This window comes from Tiliqua scincoides, chromosome 1, assembly GCF_035046505.1.
Source record: "Tiliqua scincoides isolate rTilSci1 chromosome 1, rTilSci1.hap2, whole genome shotgun sequence".
Classification (NCBI taxonomy): Eukaryota; Metazoa; Chordata; class Lepidosauria; order Squamata; family Scincidae; genus Tiliqua; species Tiliqua scincoides.
In genome coordinates, this window is record NC_089821.1 from 4247543 (window position 1) to 4256506 (window position 8964).

Consider the following 8964-nt stretch of genomic DNA (forward strand, 5'->3'; position numbering starts at 1 on the left):
AACTCTTCTTTCTATAGGGGAAACTGACTCTCTTGACAAGGTTGCCAACTTTGTTTCTGGGATTCTGGCAGGACGGAATTCTGGGTCTTCTGCTATATTATGGTGAATGGGGGGAGGGGGTATTAGATGATTATGACTGTTTTATTTTATTGTTTGTGCGCGTGTGTGTGTGTGTTCTGGATGTTTGCTTGTTGTTCTGTATTTCTATTATCTATGCCATTAAAGGTCTTATGTATGTATGTACGCATATACGCAACCAGTCATATGACCAAAACTCCACTCTCAGCAAGCATTGATTCTTTTGGAACTCTCCTAGTTGCCCCTCCCCCTCCAACACCTTTCCAGGTCACAGTGGTCCTGCCTAGATTCTTTGGATGACTTCCACATCAGACCAGCAGATTTCCCAAGCGGTTAACAAATATTTGTGTTTATGTTCTAGCCTTTCCCTTCATGTGGAATCTTCCCCTCTGATTCATTTCCTGCCAAATACGGAAATTAAAATCCTATGACTCAAAATTGTGATAATGTTAATCATTATGCTTTGGTACTGCATTTAATTTTGTTTGGCCGTTTAGGCAGGAACCGGTTCGTCCAGTCGCTTGGCTTTTGGGGCTTAGGAAAACACGTGCACCAGAGAGGATGTTAATCTGTTTTCAAAACCAGGCCATTTAAATTCTGTTCCGATCTCCTCTTAAAGCTGTTATGACACAAGCAGAGGCGCCACAACAGCCCCCGAAACATCACATGGAAGGCAAGTTAAATGGGACCAGTAGCACAGCCACAAGACGAATGGCACCAGTAGCATAGCTACAAAGGGGATGGCTCAGAAAGTATTGCAAGTGCTGCAACGTGATATGTAAGCAGCCCTCCTACTTCCTGTCGGAGGAAATATTTCCTACTTCCTGCTGCCATTCTGGACAGCAATGGCAACACTGTGTTTTGTTGATGCTTCCCAGAATCCTGCAATACTTACTATGCTGCCCCCCTATAGCTATGCTACTGAATAGAACAACTCTATGTTGCCAATTTTTTTTAAAATTTAGTTATCCTTTTTTTACCTGAAGCAGCAGCATACTCCAGGGGTGTCCAAAGTTTTTGGCTGGAGGGCCACATCATCTCTCTGACCCTGTGTTGAGGGCCGGGGGAAAAAAAGAATTAATTTACATTTTAAATTTGAATAAATTTACATAAGTTTACATAAATGAATATATTAAAGGTGAACTTATATGAATGAATGAAGGTCTTGCAATAGCTCAAGGCCTATAAAAGGCCTTGCACAAAGCAAGGCTGGCCTTTCAACATACAACAAACCTTTATTAGGCATATAGGCTGGCCTTTCCTTTGCTGCCTCTGCTGCATCACAGACGTGAAACAGCAAGCAGTGGAGGGAGCCCTCATCCCACAGCTCACACGAGGGGTCAAACAGTCGCCCTCACGCTGAGAGCAGTTGCGTCGGGCCAGTGTGGGCTCCAACAAATCTCCGGAGGGCCAGAGGCTCATTGGAGGCTGGGGGCTCCCTGAGGGCCGCATTGAGAAGCCTTGGATAGGAACTTAGCCTGAGCACCTTCCTCCAAGATTCTTCCTCTCCCACCCCTTACCCAGCCCATTCCCCATTCTGAACTTCCCAATCCTCCCCTGAATTGCCCTTGCTCCCAACCTACATGTGCTGGCAGGGTCTCTGCAAGCAGCTGTGGTGGTACACACAGGGCCACTGGTGATTTGAGCTGACAGCACCAGTGCATGCAACAAGATTAAATGGTTCTGCAGTCCATACAAGCTACTTCATCAACCATTCAGAGGAGACTTATGTTACCCTTGAAAGGTGTGCCATATGCCTATTCACAAAATAAAAGGGACAAATATGCATAATTACTGTACAGTCCCTAACTGTTGAGGCACTATATAAATGATAAATTTTTATTCAGTGTTATATTTATTTTAAAAATGTATAGACCATTTTTCCATCAAGCACTATGTAACGCGCCACAAAAAAGGAACCATAACAATTAAGAAAAACCCCGGCAAGATTTTATGATTTAAAATGTTTAAATATTAAATAATGAAAGCTGCTAGGCAAGAAACAGCAAAACTCAAAATTATAGAAAACTCAGCCAAAACAGAGAGCAGAAGGAAACCTAAACTCCCCAAACCGGATGGAGCAAAAAGTTTTGACGAGCCATCTAAACCGACTAAAATTATGCAGTCATGAAGTCAGATGTGCCTTGAGTGGGAGGAGAAAAATTTCAAAGATTAGGGGCATAGATGGTGCAGAGGGAGGATTATGGGGGGGCAGCACCCCCAAGTTGCTAGATCCATAGCTGGCAATTTAAATAAGGCTGCAATCCTAAACATGCATACTTGAAAGTGAATGCCTTTAAACCAAGAGGACATGTGCTCAGGAAGTTTCTGGAGGAAAAATCCATTACAGGTTACAAGCCAAGATGTGTATGCGCAACATCCTGATTTTAGAAATAGGCTATGTCAGAAGGCCAGATGCAAGGGAGGGCACCAGGATGAGGTCTCTTGTAATCTGGTGTGCTCCCTGGGGCATTTGGTGGGCCGCTGTGAGATACAGGAAGATGGACTAGATGGGCCTGATCCAGTGGGGCTGTTCTTATGTTCACTAAGGCCACAATTTCTTTTTCAGAAATAGAAAGCTTTGAGGAACGCACTCCCCCTTCTGTGACATTGTCCTAACATTCTTTCTGCCTAACATTTAGGCAACATTATCGAGAGTGGTGAGTGCTGGGTACTCAACAATGGGGTCTCCAGGGGGCAGAGTCCTCAATAGGGTGGATATGATGACTCATATGGTGTGCCCGCATTCACACCATGTCTGCGGAATGTCTGCGTGACTTCCTCTTTGCCGACGATGCAGCTGTCACTACCCACTCTGCCAAAGATCTCCAGCAGCTCATGGATCGTTTTAGCAAGGCCTGCCAAGATTTTGGACTGACAATCAGCCTGAAGAAAACACAGGTCATGGTTCAGGATGTGGACTCACCTCCCTGCATTACAATCTCTGAGCATGAACTGGAGGTTGTCCATGACTTTGTGTACCTTGGCTCAACGATCTCCGACACTCATTCTCTTGATACCGAGCTAAACAAGCGCATCGGTAAAGCAGCTACCACGTTTTCCAGACTCACAAAGAGAGTCTGGTCCAACAAGAAGCTGACGGAACATACCAAGATCCAGGTCTACAGAGCTTGCGTCCTGAGTACACTTCTGTACTGCAGCGAGTCATGGACTCTTCGCTCACAACAGGAGAGGAAACTGAGCGCTTTCCACATGCGCTGCCTCCGACGCATCCTCGGCATCACCTGGCAGGACAAAGTTCCAAACAACACAGTCCTGGAACGTGCTGGAATCCCTAGCATGTATTCACTGCTGAAACAGAGACGCCTGCGTTGGCTTGGTCATGTCGTGAGAATGGATGATGGCCGGATCCCAAAGGATCTCCTCTATGGAGAACTCGTGCAAGGAAAGCGCCCTACAGGTAGACCACAGCTGCGATACAAGGACATCTGCAAGAGGGATCTGAAGGCCTTAGGGATGGACCTCAACAAGTGGGAAACCCTGGCCTCTGAGCGGCCCGCTTGGAGGTAGGCTGTGCAGCATGGCCTTTCCCAGTTTGAAGAGACACTTTGCCAACAGTCTGAGGCTAAGAGGCAAAGAAGGAAGGCCCATAGCCAGGGAGACAGACCAGGGACAGACTGCACTTGCTCCCGGTGTGGAAGGGATTGTCACTCCCGGATTGGCCTTTTCAGCCACACTAGACGCTGTGCCAGAACCACCTTTCAGAGCGCGATACCATAGTCTTTCGAGACTGAAGGTTGCCAATACATGTAATACATGGTGTGCCCGCCCCACTCTTTATGGGGCTTGAATGCATTGTGCACATTGGCTTTGTCCATGTCAGCGCTGATTTTATTACTACTACTTTTCTCCCTTTTAGGAGAAACGTAGGTCTAGGCTGGGAGCATTAATGTGAGATAGTCATATTTCAGGGAATTATTTTACTTCCTAACCAAGGACGAGGGGTATGAAACAAACTGCAAAAGAGATGAGATGCCAAGGGAAGTGGTAGATTCTGCCTCACTGGAGATTATTATTATTATTATTCACAGTATTTATATACCGCTTTTCAACTAAAAGTTCACAAAGTGGTTTACAGAGAAAAAACAGATAACTAAATGGCTCTCTGTCCCAAAAGGGCTCACAATCTAAAAAGATGCAAAAGAACACCAGCAAGCAGTCACTAGAAAAGACACTGCTGGGGTGAGGTGGGCCAGTTACTCTCCCCCTGCTAAAAAAAGGAGCACCCACTTGAAAAAGTGCCTCTTACCCAATTAGCAGGGGTTAGCAGGGGGTAGCAGAGATCTTCCTTTAGGAGGATTTCCTGCTACAAGTGGGGGTTGGACTAGATGACCATGGGGGTTCCTTCAAATTCTTTGATTCTATGAACTCTCATCCCAGCAACACAGCACGTTAAATATCTATAGTTAGTGACACAGCCTAAATAGACAGGTTTTTCTACTGATGTTTGCAGTCCAGTCAATTGTCTCTCCAATACTCCATGGGCTTTGAGTTGAATTAAGGAAATGGTTCTGTTAACCACGGGTTTCAGTGCCAGTAGGTTATCTGAGGTCAATCTCCATAGGTTCCAGATTCCCCAAAATAAATCACTGTGAAGATAAGGAGGTGGAGCTTCGGGAATGAAGCAGATAAAATGTTCACGAGAATAGCAAGATGTAAAGGGGGGGTGGGGAGCCACCCCATATGCAAAGCAGCGCCTGAAGGAGAGGCAACCTTAAGAAATCCGATAACAATACCAAAATTAGTCCAATCAAATTGTACACGATTGGGAAGAAAGTGATGGTCAAGACAGACTTCTGATCCAAGGGCAGCCCATAATTAGTTGTGGGGGGAAACGGGCACAAAAACATGTCAGTAGGTTTGCAGAAGGGAAAGTCTGTGATGCTGCTGCTGCAGGAAACCCCACATTTCGCCACTTAATTCCTCTTTGGATTGCAGACAAATTGGAAACTATATCCTATACGTCATCACGGTCTTCTGCTTTCCCCAGAACGCGTCCCATGTTGTGACATCAACACACATTGCAGTGGTTCTCATACTTTTAGTAGCAGGACCCACTTTTTAGAATGAGAACCTGTCAGGACCCACCGGAAGTGATGTCATGATCAGAAGTGGCATCATCAAGCAGGAAAATTTTTAACAAGCCTAGGCTGCAAGCCTACCCACACCTACCCAGGAGTAAGTCCCATTGACTATCATTGTTAAAAGCATATACTGAGTAGCCTGTTCAAAGTGCAGGTCTGTAACAGTTTCCCAAATGCAGTCACATACCATGGTAGCATTAGGTCTAATATTTTAAAAATAAAATATTGAAATGAGTGGGGACCCACCTGAAATTGGCTCACGACCCACCTGGTGGGTCCAGACCCACAGTTTGAGAAACACTGACATAGTGCATTTATCCCCCTCTCTACCCATAAGATATTGCTGTGGAGGTAATGTGGGGCCCTGGCACCTGGGGCAGTGATGTTGTGATGTTACTACGGGTTCTCCTGAGAGAAGGGAGCGCTCGCTGTGGCAGCCTTGCACCACCCACTCCTTCTCCTGGGGAGACGTGCAAAGCCTTCAGAGCCGCCTCCTCCAGGGAGAACTGGAAGTGACTGCGCTGAGCGGCAGTGCAAGGCAGTCACTTCCAGGTTCTCCCAGAGGAGGGAGCACTTGCTGCAGTGGCTTGAAGGGGAGCCACCACAGGAGAAGGAATGAAGGCGCAAAGCGACCAGTGCCACCTCCATAACTAGAACGAAGTCTGATGGGCAGTCATGTGCTCCTCTTTGCACATAGCACCCAGGGCAGATGCTACTCAGACTCCACCCTAGTTATGCCTCTGCCTGGAGGGATCGGAAGCACAGTACAAGAGAGAGAAAGACTTGACCCAGTGATGCTATTTTGGGAGTCAACACTATATCCCGTGCCCTGAATTCCAAGATGGGCCAGAGCTTTTATTTGCCAGTCTTCAGCTTCTGCTTATGCACAACTGTAGCCTTGTAATCCTCCATTAGCCCCACCCCTGAACAACATTGAGTGCCTGCCTATGTTGGAGGAGCTTGACAGTGAACCAACCCTAGAAGAACTTCACGTGGCCCTGGACTCCCTTGCCTTTGGCAAGGCACCAGGAAAAGACAGCATCCCTGCTGAAGTCCTAAAGTGCTGCAAAGAGATCATCGTCACTGAGCTGCATGAAATCCTCTGTCTTTGCTGGAGAGAAGGTGGAGTACCTCAAGACATGAGGGATGCAAATATCATCACGCTGTACAAGAACAAAGGCGACAGGGGTGACTGCAACAACTACCGTGGCATCTCTCTCCTTAGCATAGTAGGAAGCTGTTTGCCCGAGTTGCACTAAAGAGGCTCCAGGTACTTGCAGAGAGCGTCTATCCAGAATCGCAGTGCGGATTCCGAGCCAACAGGTCCACCACTGATATGGTATTCTCCCTTAGACAACTGCAGGAGAAATGCAGGGAACAACGACAGCCACTCTTTATAGCCTTCATAGATCTCACAAAGGCTTTCGACCTGGTCAGCAGAGACGGCCTCTTCAAGATTCTCTCCAAGATTGGATGTCCACCCAGGCTCCTCAGCATCATCAGATCTTTCCACAAGGACATGAAAGGCACTGTTGTCTTCGATGGCTCCACATCAGACCCCTTTGACATCCAAAGCGGAGTGAAGCAGGGCTGTGTTCTTGCGCCAACCTTGTTCGGGATTTTATTCGTTGTCCTGCTGAAGCAGGCCTTTGGAACTGCAACAGAAGGCATCTATCTCCGGACCAGATCAGATGGAAAGCTCTTCAACCTCTCCAGACTGAGAGCAAAGTCCAAAGTCCAGCTGAAATGTCTGCGTGACTTCCTCTTTGCCGATGATGCAGCTGTCACTACCCACTCTGCCAAAGATCTCCAGCAGCTCATGGATTGTTTTAGCAAGGCCTGCCAAGATTTTGGACTGATGATCAGCCTGAAGAAAACACAGGTCATGGTTCAGGATGTGGACTCACCTCCCTGCATTACAATCTCTGAGCATGAACTGGAGGTTGTCCATGACTTTGTGTACCTTGGCTCAACAATCTCCACACTCTTTCTCTCGATACCGAGCTAAACAAACGCATCGGTAAAGCAGCTACCACGTTTTCCAGACACACAAAGAGAGTCTGGTCCAACAAGAAGCTGACGGAACATACCAAGATCCAAGTCTACAGAGCTTGCGTCCTGAGTACACTTCTGTACTGCAGCGAGTCATGGACTCTTCGCTCACAACAGGAGAGGAAACCGAACGCATTCCACATGCACTGCCTCCGACGCATCCTCTGCATCACCTGGCAGGACAAAGTTCCAAACATCACAGTCCTGGAACAAGCTGGAATCCCCAGCATGTATGCACTGCTGAAACACAGACGCCTGCGTTGGCTCAAACATGTCGTGAGAATGGATGATGGCCGGATCTCCTCTATGGAGAACTCGTGCAAGGAAAGCGCCCTACAGGTAGACCACAGCTGCGATACAAGGACATCTGCAAGAGGGATCTGAAGGCCTTAGGAGTGGACCTCAACAGGTGGGAAACCCTGGCCTCTGAGCGGCCCTCTTGGAGGCAGGCTGTGCAGCATGGCCTTTCCCAGTTTGAAGAGACACTTGGCCAACAGTCTGAGGCAAAGAGGCAAAGAAGGAAGGCCCATAGCCAGGGAGACAGACCAGGGACACACTACACTTGCTCCGGGTGTGGAAGGGATTGTCACTCCCGAATTGGCCTTTTCAGCCACACTAGACGCTTTGCCAGAACCACCATCCAGAGCGCGATATCAGAGTCTTTCGAGACTGAAGGTTGCCAACAACAGCCTTGTAAACAGCGTCTTTGTTAGTGCTGGATGGAGAAAGCAGCGAAAGGCACTCCATTCCCTGGAGGACACGAGACGCAACCATGTAGAAAACGTGTAGATAATGATCCTTTTTCATGGTCGTTCCACTTCCATTCTGGGTTGTTCTGGACATCGCGCCTGCCGCAGCTGCTCCAGCCTTACAATGAAAAAATTGAGCAAAACTGAAAAGCAAAACACCCTGCAATTTATGACTGTAGAATAAGACTTTGGAGGCCCGAGATTTGTTGGAGCAGCTTTCGAGATCCAGATGTGAAGTGCGCATTGCACGATGGGCTGGACAATACTATGAGGCTGCTGTGCCAGTGCCTGAGAGGCTGCACTGGCATCGTAACTGTGCAACTTGAGACCTGCAGGAGTTCTGTAACCTGGGGGACTGTCCGTGGCGGAAGTGCTTAACATGAACGTGCTCCACAGCTCAGTGCCTGCTTTCCCTGGGCAACCCAGAGACAGAGATCCTTCCCTGGTGTGGCCCACGTTCCAAATCACAGGGAGAGGATCTCACCCTGAGCACCGTGGTTGGCCATGGACAAAAACCGTACCTGGGGGAAGTGGGGGTGGGGCAGTGGAACGCAGCACTGCCAGGGGTGGGGCTTGTTGGCATTTTCATGTTAGCCAGCTACAGGGTTACCTAACCTCCAAGCGAGACTTATGTTCAGATCCTACACATAATTGGAGGGCTCCTGCAGGAGCCAAGGTGGCTTTTAGTTCATGCCTTCCGCTGGCAACATGTTGTCCCTCCACCCTCCTATGGCGTAGCTGAAAGAACAAAGATCTCGCAAAAGCTCAGGGCTTATAAAAGGCCTTGCACAAAGCAAGGCCGGCCTTTTCTTTGCTGATGCTGCTGCTTTCACAGACCTGAAACAGCAAGCGGTGGAGGGAGCCCTTGGCCTGCAACTCATGCAAGAGGTTGAACAGTCACCCTCAAACTAAGAGCAGTTGTGTCGGGCCAGTGCAGGCTCCAGGAAGTCTCCAGAGGGCCAGAGGCTCATTGGAGACGG